The sequence below is a fragment of the Triturus cristatus genome, chromosome 10, assembly GCF_964204655.1.
Source record: "Triturus cristatus chromosome 10, aTriCri1.1, whole genome shotgun sequence".
Taxonomy (NCBI): Eukaryota; Metazoa; Chordata; class Amphibia; order Caudata; family Salamandridae; genus Triturus; species Triturus cristatus.
In genome coordinates this window covers 1,126,925,151-1,126,943,396 of record NC_140593.1, presented here as the reverse complement: position 1 = coordinate 1,126,943,396, position 18,246 = coordinate 1,126,925,151, and the positions used below count along the sequence as shown (strand labels likewise).

The 18,246-nt window shown below is 46.6% G+C and overlaps 1 protein-coding gene across 1 annotated transcript in view; it reads right to left on the bottom strand.

The window, feature by feature from the left end:
- TBL3 (transducin beta like 3) overlaps nt 1-18,246 on the bottom strand; it is a 205,151-nt gene that overhangs the window by 54,693 nt on the left and 132,212 nt on the right. The gene's annotated exons all lie outside the window — the stretch shown is intronic.

Genomic DNA, 18,246 nt, shown 5'->3' with positions numbered 1-18,246 from the left:
AATTATTATAATAATAAAAATATACCCGCTGGAAACATTTTTCCATAAAAATAGACAATTGATTGAAACAAGAATTAGTTTAAAATTTACAGTTTTTTCCTATAATTAATCACTGCTTTTAAAAATAACACAATATTTCTAGCATAACATTCATTTTCCAGTAGTTGCAGTGCAATATAAGCCGGACGGCATTGCCTCAAACCCCAATTTTTTTAAATTGGAAGGATCCATCTTTTTCTGTAGTCCCAATAGTATTTACAAAATAAAATAATATGAATTGTTGATTGAGGCGCAACCCCGTCACAAGGACAAGGTATTACATTTTTTGACCAATCGTTTATTATAGGGAATGATACTAAACGATAAAAAATGCCTATTCTAAAACGTGTGAGTACGAATCTGTCGTACCCAGTTCCGTAATAGGTCAAATAAGGTTGCATTTCAGTAGTGAGACGAATAATCTGATTTGTCTGGACTGATGGTTTGTGGGCTTCGCTAGCATATCTGAGTTCTTCCAGATGGATCATACATTGTGTTTTGAAATCTTTCCTGGAGATATTTATCATCTTCGCTGGACTATGGAAGAATTCGGGCCTTCCCAAGTCCCCCATGAAGTCTTTGATATATTTTAGCCATCTAATAGCTAGGGCCTGGTCCAGGTTTAAGGAATCTTTTATGACCCTCTGATTAAATGTTGTCTTTGTTGAGGTCCAGATTTGATGCCATTGTAAAACTGGCTGGGCCCTTATTCTATCCGTAATGTATTGTAGCCCCAGCTCAGTATGACAAACAAAATTTGTAGTTGAACGCGGGACAGCAAATATATAACGAATAAAGGCATTTTCCACTTTCTGAATGTCCTCTACATTTTGATATCCCCAGATCCCAGCCCCATACAGTACTACACTGACACACTTGGCTTGGTAAATTTTAATCAAGTCTAACGGTGGCCTTTTGCCTAATTTCTGTGCAAAATTTACAAGGGCTGTAGTTGTTTTCATAAAAATCAATCTTTTTGCTCTTATGGCCTGTTGCCAAGTGCCCTTATTATCCACTAAAATGCCTAAATAGGGATACGTTTTTGTGTATTCAAGTTTATTATTCCCAATAAAAATTGATCTTTCTTTCTTACTGGCTTTCCCACAGCTCATTATATAAGTTTTAGTAACATTTATCTTCAGATCGAGGCTTTCCATGTAATCGTTATATTTATTTATAGCCTGCTGAAGCTCTAGTGGGGTTTGAGCCAATATCACTGCGTCATCGGCGTAGAGTAGGATGGGAATGGGTCGATTTAATACTTTTGGTAGGTCCGGCACCCCTCAAGCATCACCCTTTCCAGACCATTGGTATAGAGGGTGAACAGGATGGGTGCCAGGACACACCCCTGTCTAACCCCCCTCTCCACTGCAAATGAGGCTGTGTATTCCCCATTTGGTCCATACCGTACTCTAGCTTTTGCGTCAGAATACAACTCCCTTAGTATTTGAATCAAGGGAAGTTCAACTCCCATCATTTCGAGGATCTTCCACAATTTGCTATGAGATACAGAATCAAATGCCGTGGAAAGGTCCACGAAAGCTAGGTATAGTTTCCCTTTTTTTGCCTTAACGTATTTTTCCATCAAGATTGTTAGATTCAGACCTTGTTCTATAGTTCCTAGACCTTCCCTAAATCCGAACTGTAAATCTGTTAAACTATTATTATCTTCAGCCCATTCCTGAAGACGATTTAAAATGATACGACCTAAAACCTTTCCCACCGAATCTAGTAGGGAAATTGGCCTGTAACATGTTGGGCTTTGTCTCTCACCTTTCTTGAAAATTGGTACCATTAAAGATTCGGACCAGGTTCTTAGAAGTCCTATCTTACAGGCTGATTCAAGGACTTGTTTTATTAATGGGCCCCATAACTCAATGTTTTGTTTAAATATATCTACGGGTACCCCGTCTGGTCCCGGTGCCTTTCCACCCTTACTAGCTTTCAGAGCCAGTTGGACCTCATCAAGGGTAAAATCAATATTGATTGGGAAGGGCTCTATTATAGGACTAGAGGATATAGGGCATACGGTTCCAATATTAAACTCCGTTTTCTTAGCATACATTTTAGAAAAATGGTCCACTCATTGGCCTTCGTCGATTGCTAATTCTAGTCTTGGAGTTAATTCTGGTTTCAGAAAAGGTAAGTTGAGCACGCGCCAAAATGTAACACTATCGCCCTCTGCACAGGCCTTATGTAGATCGGTCCATGCGTTCCTTTTTATTTCCCTCTTTCTTGTTTTTAATGCTAAATTATAAGCGTTTCTGCATCGCGCTATTTCTGTTCTGTCCCGTTCCTTTTTGTGCAGAGCATGCTTTAAGGTGGTATATGACCTTGTACAATTTTTATCAAACCAACCAAGTTTCTTTCCTTTCCCATTTTTCACTTACCTTTTCAATGTGTTCCTTATAGGGTCCGTTATACAAATATATGACTTTAATATGTCTTCGTGCGATGTAGTCTCATCTAAACAGTTAAAAATTTCTTTCAAACTATTTTCCACCAATAGTTTCGTAATTACCGATGGCTCTACCTGGGTCCATTTCAATGAGTATCCATTTATTTTATTTATTTCCAAACCCTGTAGTTGTTGAATTCTTTCAGAGTGTGTTCTCTTTATTTTTGACGTAATTGTTACCTCCAGACTTTGGGGAAAGTGATCACTGAGAAAATGTTTATGGGTTTTAAAATTTAGGACTCTGGTAGCAAACCTATTCGGAATTATTATGAAGTCTATAGTTGTATTTGACCCTCTCCCATGAAACGTCTGCATAAACGAAGTTGGTGGAGAGGTCAACACATTCGCAAAACCCATGTCTAAGAAGAATAAAATTTCATTTAAGACTTCCCCCTGTAAGCTGTGGGAAAAATGAGGAAGATTAAATTCTCTTTCATCTGTTAAACCACATAATACATTATCACTATGTGGACATAGAGCCGTATTAAAATCACCCCCAAACCAATAATACATCATCCCTATTACCATTCGCAGACTTCGACATTACATCTCTAAGCTGTTTCAATATGCCACGGAAACATTCCTTTTGCACATTGTTATAAAAATTAACCAGAATGATTACATCTCGCATATGTAATTTCATTTCCAAGACTTGATAATTAGGTTCTTAAAAAAGCAACCCCGCTTTGTTTATCTTTAGTAAATTTGACACATAAATGCATAAACCACCCTTTGGCCTCCCACTTGCCGATGGCAGGGCTGGTGTATTAAAGGTCTTATAGCCTTCAAGGTGATTTTCTTCCAGAGACCAAGTTTCCTGCAAGCATAGTATATCGAATTTGTTCACAAAATTCTGCCATATCGGATTGTGTAGTTTGGACCGTAGTCCTGCAACGTTCCAAAAGAGAATCGTAATGCTATTTATAATCGCTGGTCTCTGGATTTGATTAATGGAATGTTGAGATCCATGTGGACTAAACGGCAATATCCTGGTGTGGACTGCTTCTTTTGAAAGAACTGGCTCATCTACCCTGCCCGTATTATTTGGTCTATGTATATCTGACGGGCAATTGGAGGGTGTTCCTACAGGTAGGGACAGGTTATTAACGTTTCCTGCTAACGTACCTGTTACTAAAGTGGGTTCAGGGCAGGTGCTGATTGTTGTAAGCCCCTCTATTGAATGTAGGCCAGTTTCCATATCATTTTTAGAATCCTGCCTTTGAACTTGACAGCTCTTAGGGGAAGCATATACAGGGACATCGGGAGAGTTGTTCGGGCAGTTGGTCAGTCAATCAATCTCCTCTAAGGAGGTCAGTGGTGCATATCGGTTTTTCAATGTGATGGGAGGGGGGTGACCTACACTTATTTTATATGTCCAATCTGTGTCATCCCTCCCCATTACGTTAGCAGGTTTATAAAAAAAGCCCAAAGGGAGAATGTTAATATCAACTGTGCTTAGGCATCCATTTCCCCCATTCCATAGGATTCTTTTTACTAACTCAGGTGATTTGAAGGTTAGCACTATACAATCCCCATGAAGTGTCTTATGCTCTTTTCCTACCCAGTTTATCCTCCTAGCCATTTTGAAATCCGTGAAGAGTTGATGAGTTATTCCCACCCTTCTACTTAACCAGTAAAGCGCTTTATTCCTTAGGCTTTCCCAGGTTTCAGTTTCTTGCTGTCCCAGCTTAGGTGTATTAGCTAATATTACTGTATACGGTGTACAAGCTGGTGGTAGGTCTAAATATGTGTGCTCTATAGGTGTCTCATTTTTAGGTCTGATCTCTTTTTGTTTGATAGACGGGATCATCCTAAAAGTGGATGTTTCCTTTTCTGCATTACTGGTTCGTTTTTAGGTCTCGGCTCGAAGGCTGCGCTTGCACAGTCTCGCTCCGAGATTTAATGACTTGGAGAAGAGGGGCTTGAACCCGCCCCTCTTCCCTCCTCTTCTTCATTGGCTGGCCTCTTAAATGCTGGCCAGCCATTGGAGAAGAGGTTTGTCTCGCAAAACAAGCCCCGTCCTTTTCAGATTCGGGGGCGTTTTTTCTCGATACTTTTTGCTGGGTGTGTTTTCTCTCCTCCAATCAATGGCAAGAGGAGAGAAAAAGAAAAACACGCCCCGAATCCGAAAACGCCACTGCGTTTCTCCGAGGCATTTCTGCTTCATCTCGGAGAAAGGCAGTGGTCTTATACTTGTTTAGCTTCACTTTAAGAGTTGATTTTAATTGGCAGTTGGTATTTACAGGCGATTGCTGCTTCAGATCCCAATGTCATATTTTCTGATATCACTTATTGGAGTGCCCGCCTCTAACACAGCATTGCAGCCACACGCCTTTCATTTTTTCGGCATGTCAACCATAGCTCCGTACACTTATGTCATTTAAGGTCTCTGCATGGGCTTTAAAGTCATCGCCCCAACCCATCCCCAGCAAACAGAGCGGGCTTCCGAAAATAACAATTAGCTCAAGCAAGCAGAGCAGAGGAGCAGAGCAGAGGAAGTTCAAGCAGACCATAAACATGGAATCTACCTCAGCTCACCAGCTGCTGCAGACAAAATGATTTGGTGGCCATGCTAAAATTTATTTTTTCCAGTTCCAAAAGCTACCAAATATAATGCAAAATTAAAAGTTTAAAAAAAATACTTTTTAAATAAAAATGTATAAAGTGCTACGTTTGTAAATATATAACAAATTAAAATAAGTGAACCGTACAAAATTAGTTAAATGGATTTAGAAAAAGGATTAAAAGATCCTCTGTGTTAGTAAATACTTATATATTAAATTAATGGTTAACCTCATTTCTCAGTCAGCAAGCTCCCGTGTAACATGGCCACGCAAGTTCCACTGCTTTCTATGTCTACAGCTGTGCCTAGGCTGAAAACAGGAGTTTTCTCCTCTCTTCTCGGACACAGCTTCTTCCGGAGCTTTAATGGTAAGAGTTGGGAAGTATATGTTACATTGGGGAGAAATATTGCCCGAGTGATGGACTGATAGGCCGGGGTGTGGGGTGTGAAAGCCTTGACAAGAGGTGCCCTCACTCACTGTAAACAAACTTCCTTCAGCCCTGTGGTGGGATCGGATCCTGGAGTGTACCTTGGGCAAGGAGCATTACCTACTCGATCTAGCCACTACGTACTCGGACACTGGTTCAGTGGATCCACACTGAGGCCACTGGAAGTTTCGCTTCCCCTTTTGGTTCTAATTACTTTTAGCATCGACCGAAACGCTGGCACACCGCTATCAACGCGTGCCCCTTTCCCCCTGTTCTTACATCCCACGTCCCGGAGACGCGAAGGATTTCTATTTATCACATTTTTTCCTTCTATAACATATTGCATTTTATGGGGCAGTTTGGGGTTTTTGGCGTTTTCAGGGAAAAAAAGGATTTCGCCGCCGGATGGAGGAAATAATAAAATAATAACAAATAAAAGGACTAGACGGAGGAAGGGAATTTGACACTGAAACGCCCAAAGTCGCTCCGACGGGTTTCAAGGCGCTACAAATATGCAGACGGCGCTGCGTATTCTGCTCTGCATGGCCTTTTTGGCGCTGTCTTCGAGCGAGACAAACACTGCCAACTTCAGCCCGCAGGTAAGATAATTAGACAAATCAGAGTTTTTCCTTGGATGCTTTTGTGTATTTATGAGTTTGACATCGCAGTCCTGCCGTGACCCCTCTCACTTGGGACAACTTTAGGTCGCCTTATGTAGATTGCAGCCCTCGCACTTCTGTATGGATGTGGGTTATAATATAGTTTTGTTAATTCTGCTTAATTTAGGTTTTGCACAGCACTCTCGGCCTTTGGCGCAAGTTATCCATCCTCATTAAAAAATAAAAGCTGCATAAATATTCAAATTTCTTGCTGATTTGGATTTGCTGACAATGTGTTATTGTCATTTATTCCTAAAAACGGGTTCTTTCCTTATTGAAGCAGAGTAATGGCTCTCTTCCAGCCTCCCCCGGGGGACACGAGTTCACTCGCACACAAGATCTGCTGACAGGGTTTAGGAGAGCAGCCTGGGATGGGCCAAGCCTGGACCTTCCCTCCACTTCCCCTCCCTCCCTGTCAGACTTGTCTCTGTGTTTTTCCCCTTTATTTTCTTTGTTGCCTGTTTTTGTAGGAAGGACTTCTGCACAAAGTAACGAAACCAAATAATACCAGATACGTAGAAACTGGACCTCTTCCCCTCACATGTAGGCAGCGCGCACAGATTTTGTATTTCATGTATAGATTTAGTACGTTGTTGTTCAAAGGTCACATGTAGCGGTGCAGAGGCCGCGGATTGGATGGGAAGCAAGAACGAGTGTGCGCGCTTTGGGGGAATCATGATCTAACGTGAGTTGACGGATCTGTTGGAGTACAACGGGGTCTCCTGGCGAGGACACAGGGAAGGGGCGGTGGAAGACGGCTCTGTGGTGTCACGGAGGTGAAGTGCTGCTTGTGGGGGCTGGTACCGGCTGCGTAAACTGGGCCTCACAGGCTCCCATCCAGCACGCAGCCCAGCAGTTCGTTCTTCTGATGTCTAAAATGGGTGATATTGATTTGGGTAATAACTCGTATCATCGATCGGACGTGTACATGCATAGGAGTGTGGGAGGGGCGGGTGTATGTGCGAATACGAAATGCAGGAAGCGGTGCTCTGAATGTTTGGCTCGGGGTGCAGTGGGGGAAGCCATCTGTTTGCAATTGTGCTTTTTTTTCGCCCTGCTCAGCAGAACCGTGGCCTTTAACGGAATACACTAAAGTGCAGCTCCGGCGGCATTCACCCCACCTCCACTTGCGCATTCTGCTGAGCTTGTATTTTTTTTTTACACACTTATCTAATGAAGTCTTATGTCGTCGTGGGCGAATGCATCCACCGGGAATTGAAATCCTGACGGGGCCTCTCAGCCGCCCATCCTTCTGGGCTCTGGGTAGCAATGAAGTTCTATAGCGCCGTGAGGTCCCAGCGCTCTTTATATGGTTTACACATACACCAATTGGGTAGTAAGTAGCGGCGTGGAACATTTTTATTACGTGTATGTGAAGTTGCATTTCGGAAGAGTTGACTGTGGCCCTTTTTAGGTCTCGGCTAGCGTAGGTGGCCAGGTGTGGGTGGCTCTGTGTGTGTGTGGCTTTGTGTGTGGCTCTGTGTGTGGGTGCAAATGCAATTGGTCTCGCATTTGAGAGAGATTAAGCTATTGACATTGTAAATAACAATGCCGTTTCTTTAAATGTTTTAAAAACAAAAAAAAATAATAATAATGTCATGAGCAATGCCAATAGCTCTAACTTTAACAATGCCGAGACCATTGCATTGTAAATGCTTGTTTGTTAATGGACCTCCATTGGCAATTCTCAGCATTATCTTGGGATCTACCCGAATTTACTGAGTCCTCATGTAAAATTGTCTGGCCTTGCTCATTCTGCGCTTAACCTGTTGAAATAGACCGGATGGAAATTGCAGGCTCAATATTTGCACAGGGATGGGAATTTAGCCTACATAAATAATATATAATGGAATGCCAGAGATGCAGATAATGGTAACAAGTGAACATTCGCAGTCTCTGACACGGTGGGTTATTTAGGAGATAATATCACAGCCATTCTTAAGGGATATCATTTCAATTTGCTGACATTTTATAGTCAAAATCTTTCTGAAAGTTTTTACGCAGAATATAAGTAGATGTAAGTATCTGTAGACTGAAGTATTATTAGTTTTTTAATTGGAGGATGTAGGAAGCTGGCACTGTATATACTAGAGCAAAGTAAGGTATAGTGTGCACAAAGTCCAGGGAGTCCCCAGAGGTATAGCAGAGGCTAAATTAGGAAAGCACCAACAGCTCTCCTTGTGGTAGTGTGGGCGAGCAGTTAGGCTTATCCAGAGGGTGTGCTAAGCATTTATTGTATTCATTCACTCAAGGACTGATTGCACACACTCGGAGACAGAATCCAGACTAATTGGAGAAGTATAAAAAAGATACACTTGTATTTTATTTCTAGAACCAAGCTGGACTTGGTACAGGTAGGTAAAATATATTTTCAATTCTACACGTTTACACAGAAATACAATTGGGAATGGATTTGCAATTGTTACAGGTTGGTATGGGTTCAAAAAGCAGTTCAAATTACACAGTAATTAATTTTAGAGTACTTTTCGATTACTTTTAAATTACATAGACTACTTGGGGTGGTATGACTAGATACCACACCAAAGGATCTCACACTACAAGGTAAGTAAGACTTTTCTTGGTTTAAGTGATAGTTACTTTTTCCTCCATACGAAACATCAGGCAAACAGAACATTTTAGGCCCAAAAACTCATAACATGGGTTCCTATGGGAGAAAAATGGTTATCGGTTTCACAGGTAACTAAACGTCTTACGAGTGGGAGTTTTAGGGGTTAGGGTAAAGGTTCCCCAAGGTCTAGTAGGCACTCACATTGCACACCAGCGGCACTGGGGTGGCCGGGTGCAGACTGCAGGGGCCCAATGTTATTCAATGGGGCTATGGGGCCTTCAGTTAGGGATGGCTTATGAGCAGGCCACTCGGGTGTGGGAGCAAAGCTTCTGGGGTTAAGGTCAGCAATGAAGGGGCCAACAATTAGCACAGGAGCTGCACCACCAGCGGCTGGGTGCAGTGTGCCAAGGAGACGTCGGGCCCTGTAGCTACCAATGGAGACCTTTGGTTCGGCAAAGTTGCTGCAGGCTCGGGCACCACCAGCTGGAGAGGTAAGTTTGGTTCTTGAGGGATGCCTGGACGAGGTTGGCTGGGCCACCCAAGGCTGTGGGGATATCGAATACAGGGGTGTCGGGTCTTCTTACAAGCTACGGACGCGGTCGGAGGGACCCTTCAGGTGGAGGCTGCAGGCGTCGTCTTGGAAGCTTGAGGGAGGTCGGGGATCACCAGATCCCAGGTCAGGATCGTCGGGAAGACCTCCTTGTGGTGTTGGGCCACTATGACTTGGGCCATGTGCATCGGGTGCAGAGTGGTGCAAAACCACAGAGCCGTATGGATCTGGATTCTGTGGGTAAGACTTTGCTTGAGCAAATCCGGTGCTTATGGGACAGAGTCTGTTAGATGAGTGCAGGGCAGGTCCTCAGGGCTCTGGGGGGGGCTGTTGGCTGCTGGACACGCCAGTTTCTTCGCTGTAGGCAGGTTGGAGTCAGGACAGGCCAGGAGGGCTGGGGCTAAAGCAGCATGTGTCCTCTTCTTCCTGGGTCAGCACAGCTCTTTGGCCCTTCTTTCTTTCTCGAATCTGAGGAGGCAGGGTTCAGGGTCGCCCCTAAATACTAAATTTTGGTGTTGAAAGGGGTGTGCAGGTCGGGACCAATGGGTCCATTCTTTTGGGGTGGGTACACACCCTAGTATGTCACCCTCCATTGAGAGGGGGGTATGAGCCTTTTCCTGATTAGTTGGGTCCCCTCATCTTCAAGATGGAGGGGACTGAGATATGTGCTTCACATTGCCTCCCCCACCTGAGGGGTGGGATTGGCAAAGGTGGGCACAGCTCTCCTCCTAGCTTGGTTTTCCCACTGATTCTCCCGCCCAAATTGGGGGGCAGAACAGGTGGGAACCAGTTGCTGGGGGCAGCACAGGCAGGGACAGTTCACAAAGGCGGCAGTCCTTTGAAGCTTTCCCTTCATTGACCCAGCATGACACCTCTGCCCAGGATGGGCTTTATTTCTGGACCAAGAGAGCAGAGGCTCTCTACCTAGGGATCCAGAAACCTGTCAGGTGGTGGCAAATGGCTGACAGCCATTCAGGAACCACACCAGGGCTGCTCGTTTTTCAGGTGACACCTCTAAGATGCCCTCTGAGTGCATTTTACATTAAATCGCACACTGGCATCAGTGTGGGTTTAATGTACTGAGAAGTTTGCTACCAAAGTTCCCATATTTTAGAAAAGCCATTATGAAGATGCAGAGTTCTGGTCCAGGGAAGCCTGGCTTGGCAGTTCAGGCTGGACTGTTCCCATGATGCACAGGGTCAAGACTGATTTGTACATAGCTGGGTCTGAACTGGGGTGGCGAAGTGAGCTAAAGAACGATGATGGATTCAACCCAGATCTGTAACTGGGGGTGAGTGTCTGAAAAGTTTCAGCGCTCCGTCTATCATCTCCTTGTGTTTGCCTTTTACAAGGGGCCTACCAGTTGCCAGACATGTGCCAATTGTGGGTACAGAAGTACAGCTTTGGGAAAGAACACAGGCCCTGGGAACCTGATTGGCAGGGACCCAGGGCAAAAAAAGTGCATAATGTGTCAGGCACAAAGTGGGGGGTAACCATGCAAAAAGGGGCACTTTTCTACACAGGATAGAGTTCCTTCTTCAGTGATATTTCTCCCAACCCCAACCCGCCTCTGCCCATGATGGCACAGGTGGGAGAGGGTACTTCTGCTTAACGTGCTGTCTGTCTCACTCTAGCACGGCATTGGAATGCCATAGAGGAGACAAAATCAAATATGTGACAGATTTGCAAAGTGCGCTATCCCTCATTTCATGAAGTCTCTCTGCTTTTTAGCCCTCGTTATATTGGTGTAGTTTTGTAGAATGTTAACCAGGACAGCTAAAGTGCCAGAGTGCGGAACGTTGTTGCTCTTTTATGTTATGTACCTGTATTTGTATAGGGCAATGTTTACGAATTACTTGGCCCTTTGCGGTTTTGTGTGGGCCCTGGTCTGCCGTTCTCTGGCTGCTTTGTATGGGCCCCGGTCTGCTGTTCTCTTGCTATTCTGTGCGGGCATTGGTCTGCTGCTCTCTTGTTGCTTTGTGTGGGCATTGGTCTGCTATTCTCTTGCTGCTTTGCGTGGGCATTGGTCTGCTGCTCTCTTGCTGCTTTGCGTGAGCATTGGTCTGCTGTTCTCTTGCTGCTTTGTGTGGGCCCTAGTCTGCTGTTCTCTTGCTGTTCTGTGTGGGCATTGGTCTGCTGCTCTCTTGCTGCTTTGTGTGGGCATTGGTCTGCTGCTCTCTTGCTGCTTTGGCATTGGTCTGCTGTTCTCTTGCTGCTTTGTGTGGGCCTAGTCTGCTGTTCTCTTGCTGTTCTCTATGGGCATTGGTCTGCTGTGCTCTTGTTGCTTTGTGTGGGCATTGGTCTGCTGTTCTCTTGCTGCTTTGTGTGGGCATTGGTCTGCTGCTCTCTTGCTGCTTTGTGTGGACATTGGTCTGCTGCTCTCGCTGCTTTGTGTGGGCATTGGTCTGCTGTTCTCTTGCTGCTTTGGCATTGGTCTGCTGTTCTCTTGCTGCTTTGTGTGGGCATTGGTCTGCTGCTCGCTTGCTGCTTTGTGTGGGCATTAGTCAGATGTTTTATTCAACCAGGGTAGCTTCTCCTATGGGCGATTTTGTTCCCGAAGAAAAGCGTGGGGTGGTGTTTGTAGGCTATGGGTAAAGGGGAGCCTTCCAACCCCGCCTGTGTTAAGGTTGAAAAAGGGAAATGCTACTTACCAGTATGCATCTGTTCTTGGCATGTAGAGCTGCAGATCTACACACTGTGCATAGAACGCCATCTGGTGTTGGGCCCGGATGTTTGCAGTTGTTTTTCCTCTTGGAAAGTCACGAGGTATGTGAATCCTCCTTTGGATCATATTGCACATGGGCTTCGGCTCCATCCTCTGATTGTTTTTCGCCAGCGGGGAAATGATGGAGCGTAGTAATAAGCAGTGAAGATGCCCATGTGTGCTGTATCTAAATAAGATAAACTGGAACAGATAAAGGTAGCCGGGGAGGCGGGTGGGCGTGTGTAGATCTGCAGCTCTACATGCCAAGAACAGATGCATACTGGTAAGTAGCATTTCCCGTTCGAGGCATAGGAGCTGCAGATTACACATAGATTATATAGCAGTACTCGCTTATAGCGGCGACCACCAGTATCTGTTGCAGTTGTTTGAAACAATGTTTTGAATACAGCCTGGCCCACACTAGCTTGTTGCTTAGTTTGCACATCTACACAATAGTGTTTAGTGAAAGTGTGCGGTGTAGACCATGTAGCTGCTCTGCAGATATCATCTAAGGGAATGTTCCCTAAAAATGCCATGGAAGCCCCTATCTTATGTGTAGAGTGGGCTTTAGGGGGGGAACAGTGAGCATACGTTTGGCTTTGTGGTAGCAAATCTGTATGCATTTGACAATCCACCTAGCTATCCCAGATTTGGAGATGGGGTTGCCTTTGTGTGGTGGTGAGAAAGACACGAACAGTTGTTTGGTCTTACGAATGGGTTGTGTTCTCTCGATGTAGTAGAGTAAGGCTCGTTTGACATCTAGTGTGTGGAGAACTATTTCTGCAATGGTCTGTGGCTGCGAGAAGAATACGGGCAGTTCCACAGATTGGTTTAGGTGAAAGGGAGAAATGACTTTAGGGAGGAATTTTGGATTAGTGCGGAGAACAACCTTGTTATGGTGCATTTGCAGAAAGGGTTCTTGAATGGTGAGTGCTTGTATCTCACTGACCCTTCTGAGGGAAGTAGTGGCTACAAGAAATCCAGTTTTCCATGTTAGGAATTGAAGTTCACATTTGTGTAAAGGTTCAAAGGGAGGCCCCATTAGTCTCGTGAGAACGATGTTTAAGTTCCACACAGGTGAGGGTGGCACTCTGGGGGGGAAATTAATCTTTTGAGGACTTCCATGAAGGCTTTTATGGCAGGTACTCCAAAGAGTGATAGATGTTGCCTGTTTTGTAGATAAGCTGCTATGGCCGCAAGGTGCAGTCTAATAGGCGTGTAGGCTAGGTTGCATCTTTGTAGGTGTAGTAAATAGCCTATGATGTGTTGAATGGACACATCTAGGGGATTGAAGTTATTGTTGTGACGATAGATCACCAAACGTTTCCACTTGGCGGCGTAGCAAGCTCTAGTGGTAGGTCGTCTAGCTTCTCTAATGACGTTCATACAGTCAGGGGGAAGATTAAGATAACCGAATTCTAGGATTTCAGCAGCCAGATCGCAAGGTTGAGCTGAGCTGGGTCCGGGTGCCTGATCTCTCCATGGTTCTGGGTTAAGAGGCGTGGAGAGAGGTGTAACTTTTGGTGCAGTACTACAGATAGTTCCAGCAGTGTGGTGTACCACAGGTGTCTGGCCCAAGTTGGAGCTACTAGGATGAGAGTGAGGGAGTGTTGCTGTAGTTTGCGCACCACTAATGGAATGAGTGGGAGAGGCGGAAAGGCGTACGCAAATCTGCCTGACCAGTTCATCCATATCGCATTGCCTTTGGACAATGGGTGTGGATACCTGGCGGCGAAGCTTGGGCATTTGGCACTTTCGTGGGTGGCGAAGAGGTCTATCTGTGGAAGCCCCCACATTTGAAAGTACGGGTGAAGAACTTGTGGATGGATTTCCTACTCGTGGATCTGTTGTGTTTGTCTGCTCAGCAGATCGGCCATAGCATTTTGGACTCCTGGGACATGTTGGGCTAGGAGAAAGAGGTTTTGGGGTGTGGCCCATTTCCATATGCTCTGTGCTAGCTGAGAGAGCTGCGGAGAGCGTGTACCACATTGTTTCTGTATATAGTACATGGCTGTCATGTTGTCCGTGCGGACTAGGACGGCCTTGCCTGAGACATGTGTTTGAAAGGCCTTTAGGGCTAAGAATATGGCTAGTAACTCCAGATGGTTGATGTGGAGTAACTTTTGTTGAGGTGTCCACCTGCCCTGCATGGTGTGATGTAGTAGGTGAGCTCCCCAGTTGGAGAGCGATGCGTACGCTGTCAGTACTATCTGAGGAACCGGTTCCAGGAACGGTCGCCCTTTGGAAAGGTTTTTGGTAGTCCACCACTGCAGAGAGCGATGGGCACGACCGTCTACCAACACCAGATCTGAAAATTGACCCTGGGCCTGGTTCCATTGACGTTGAGGTACTATGAATATGCAAGAGGCCATCATTCCTATAAGTTGCATGAACACGCGAGCTGGAAGAGAGTGTTCTGGTTGAAATTTGGCGCGTAGAACCTGAATGCTTGCTATCCTTGGCAGGACTGGGATAGGCTAGCACTTAAGGTGTCTATGGTGGCACCAAGGTATTGTTTTACGTTGGACGGTTGCAGATGGGACTTTGTGTGGTTTACTGTGAAGCCCAGTTCGTGAAGTAGTTGGATAGTGGCGTGAGTGTGTTGTACACACTGGTTGTATGAGCTGCCTTTTAGAAGCCAGTCGTCTAGGTATGGGAAGACGTGGATGTGTTGTCTTTGCAGGTGTGCTGCCACTACTGCTAGGCACTTGTTAAACACCCGTGGTGCTGTGGTGACTCCGAATGGGAGAACTTTGAATTGATAGTGTTGACCATCCACTACAAATCTGAGAAACTTCCTGTGAGCTTCGTGAACGAGAATGTGGAAATAGGCGTCCTTGAGGTCTAGGGTGGCAAGGAAGTCGTTCTGGGAGAGTAGGGGAAGGACCTGCTGGAGTGTGACCATGTGGAAATGGTCTGAGTGTATGTAGTGGTTTAGGGGTCTAAGGTCCAGGATGGGCCTTAGAATGTCGTCCCTTTTCGGTATGAGAAAATATAGGGAGTAAACTCCTATGTTTTGTTGGTGGGCAGGAACTGGTTCTATTGCACTCTTTTGTAGGAGGGAGATTACCTCCTGCTTTAGAAGTGACAAATGTTCCTGTGACATTAGGCGCTGTTCGGGTGGAATGTTTGGGGGGTAGATGTTAGTTCGAGGCAGTAGCCTGACCGAATTCTCTGTGTCACCCATCTGTCTGAGGTGATGGTAGTCCAGACAGGAAGGAAATTGTGGAGTCTGCCCCCGACCGGAGTGGGATGGTCTGGGGGGAGAGTGGAGGGAAGTCATTGGGCGGGGGTGGAGGCAGAGCGGGAGGTGTTCGTTTTGCCTCTGCCTTTATTGTTGTTACCCCTGTAGCCGCCTCTTTGGTAACCCCTAGTGAAGGTGGATTGGACAGGGGCCTTATAGGAAGTGGAGGTGCTGTCGGAGGAGTAGCCTCTGGAGTTGCTTCTAAAGGAAGAGCGGCGAAAGGAGCGCCTGGGAGCTTGCGACTGCAAGGCTCCCATAGATTTTGCCGTGTCGGTGCCCTTTTTCATTTTTTCAAGGGCAAAGTCGACGTTGGGGCCAAACAGATGTTGCTCGTCAAAGGGGTGGTTGAGGATGGAACTCTGCACCTCGGGTTTGAAACCTGAAATTCGTAGCCAGGCATGCCTACGCAGGAGGACGCTGGTGTTAATTGCTCTAGAGGCAGTGTCAGCTATATCGAGGGCGCAACAAATGGAGGTGTTGGTGATGATTTTACCCTCCTTGATTAGCTCGTTGGCCCTATTCTTGTATTTGTCAGGGAGGTGTTGCATTATGGCTTCCAGTCCATCATAATGTGCCCTGTCATATCTTGCTAAAAGCGCTTGGGTGTTTGCAATGCGCCATATGTTGGCAGCCTGGGATGCAGTTCGCTTGCCAGAGGCGTCCAGGAGTTTGGACTTCTTATCGGGTGGTGGAGCCTCACCCGATGCCTGGGAGTTTGCACGCTTCCTCGCATTGGAGACTACTAGGGAGTCTAGTGATGCGGGGCCTCTGATGTAGGTGGGGTCTGTAGGGGCGGTCTTATACTTTTTCTCAATGCGAGGGTTGATGACCCTGGCCCTGACCGGGTCTTTAAAGACCTCCGGTGCGTGCATACTAACCCCTTTAAGCATGGGCAGAATGGAAGTGGCCCTCTGTGTAGTGTCAAAAGTATCTAGGAGAAAGTCCTCCTCCACGGGGTCTGTATGGAGATCAACTCCGTGGTAGTGTGCAGCCCTATGGAGCAGTTGGTTAAACCCCATTGTGTCGTCAGGGGGGACGGTCTTGAAGGGTAAAGGTTGTCCTGCGGGACGTTAGGGACGTCTGGTATGTTGTAGTCGTCCCATGGGTCTGGGGAGCCTGTAGGAGTGGGGTCCCCCATGGGCTGGTCATCCGGCCCGTCCCCTGTGTCGTCGTAGACGTCGTCATCATCCTCATCAGGAGAGGGTGTGGGAGAATGATGAGGTGGGGGAGGCGGAGGAGGAGGGGGTGGGGGTGAAGGCAGTCTCAAAGGGGAGGTAGCAAAGTCTTTTCTCTTTGGAGATTGAGCTGGGACAGGCTTGTCCAGCGGTCTCTTTTTGATGCTAAGCATCAAATGTCCAGTTTTAGGGTCCTTCACCGGGCCGAAATAGTTCATCTGTGGGGGGCCGATCCTTCGGTGCCTAAGGTGTCGGAGCCGTAGGTTTCTTAGGCGTCGACTCGGCATCGGTTCATTGTTTTGAAATGTCGGTTTGTTTCCTCGGTTCCGAGATGACTTTCGGCTTCGAGGTGTGGGTTTCGAGGGCCTTTGGTTTTTTGCTCAGCTCCGGGGATGGTGTCGGTACCGAGGAGCTAGTGCCAGTCTCCGGCACCGAGTGCTTCGGTGTGGAGCTCGGCGCGGAGGAGGAGGAGGCCATCTTCTTTTGCGTTGCTGGTGCCGATGAGTGTTTCTTGGCACCGACGGCAGGCAGGCTGGCTCGAGCCCGAGCCACCGGAAGGCTTGATGGGCTTCTTAACCGGGCCCGAAAGCGAGGTATGGGAAGCAGTGTCTTTGGTCGTGCCTAGGCCCGAGGGCGAAGGCGTGACCAAAGCCTTTTTCGATGTCGTCGAGGGTGGGGGTCGATGTTAGTACTCACGACCCTCTGTGCCGGAGTGATGTTCTCGACATCATAGTCATCAACTTCGGAGGCGCAGATTAGGCCCTCTTCGGTGTGCTGCTCTTCCGGAACATCGACGCCTTCTCCGAAGATGTCGTCGGTGATCGAAGTTCGAACGAAAGGATTTGCAAGCCGGACAGGCTCTTGCCTCGTGTTCTGGGGAGAGGCAGAGGTTGCACACCTCATGTAGATCTGTGTGGGGAAACTTCGACCCACATCGAGGAGACTTTTTGAATGGCGTCCTTTCCATCAGCCAGGACAGGAGGCCAGGTAGACCCGAAGGCCTTCGTCGACGACCGGAATCGAAGACTTCGAAAGATGAGAGTCGCGTCGAGTGTGGAGATCGCGATCGAAACAATACGGCGGAAAGGGAAAGGATTGCGCGCCGATCAGAAGAACTGAAACGGTTCGGAACCGGAGCGCGAAGAACACAACCGAGCCCGATGGCGGAAAAAAACAATCTGAGGATGGAGCCGAAGCCCATGCGCAATATGATCCAAAGGATTAGTCACATACCTTGTGACTTCCAAAGACTTTCCAAGAGGAAAAACAACTGCAAACATCCGGGCCCAACACCAGATGGCGATCTATGCACATTGTGTAATCTGCAGCTGATATGCCTCAAACATGATTGCTTTTTCTGAAACCTAGCTCGCACCTGCATCAGCTGTAGCAGTGTTGTTGCATAGCAGCAACTGGTCTTGTATCTTTCCAAAAGAACTGGGCATTGACATGTAAGAGTCTTTCTAATGCACTATTTGTGGATCCTTATCTAGGGTGTATTGCTCATGGTCTAGAACCCAATGGAAACATGCCACCATGGCTTCTTGATACTCTGCCTCCTTGTAGTTGGGGCAGGTCTAGCCCCATCATGCACTGGCCTGTTTTTCTTGGTATGCTGTTGTGACTGATACTTCCCATCCCATTGCTGCTCTGTTGTTGGAGTCCCTTTGAGCCTTTTTTTCCCTGTACCTGTGTCTCCATACCTCTTGGTGTTCCTGTCCCTCAAGTGTCTTCCGAGATTCTCCTTCCTGCAAGGCCTCATTTTCTCAGTTTCCCTGTAACCTAGTTCCCCGATCCAGAGTGAAATGGGATAGCTCACAAGAGCAAGGTATACCTCTATTGTCTTTATCCAATTCA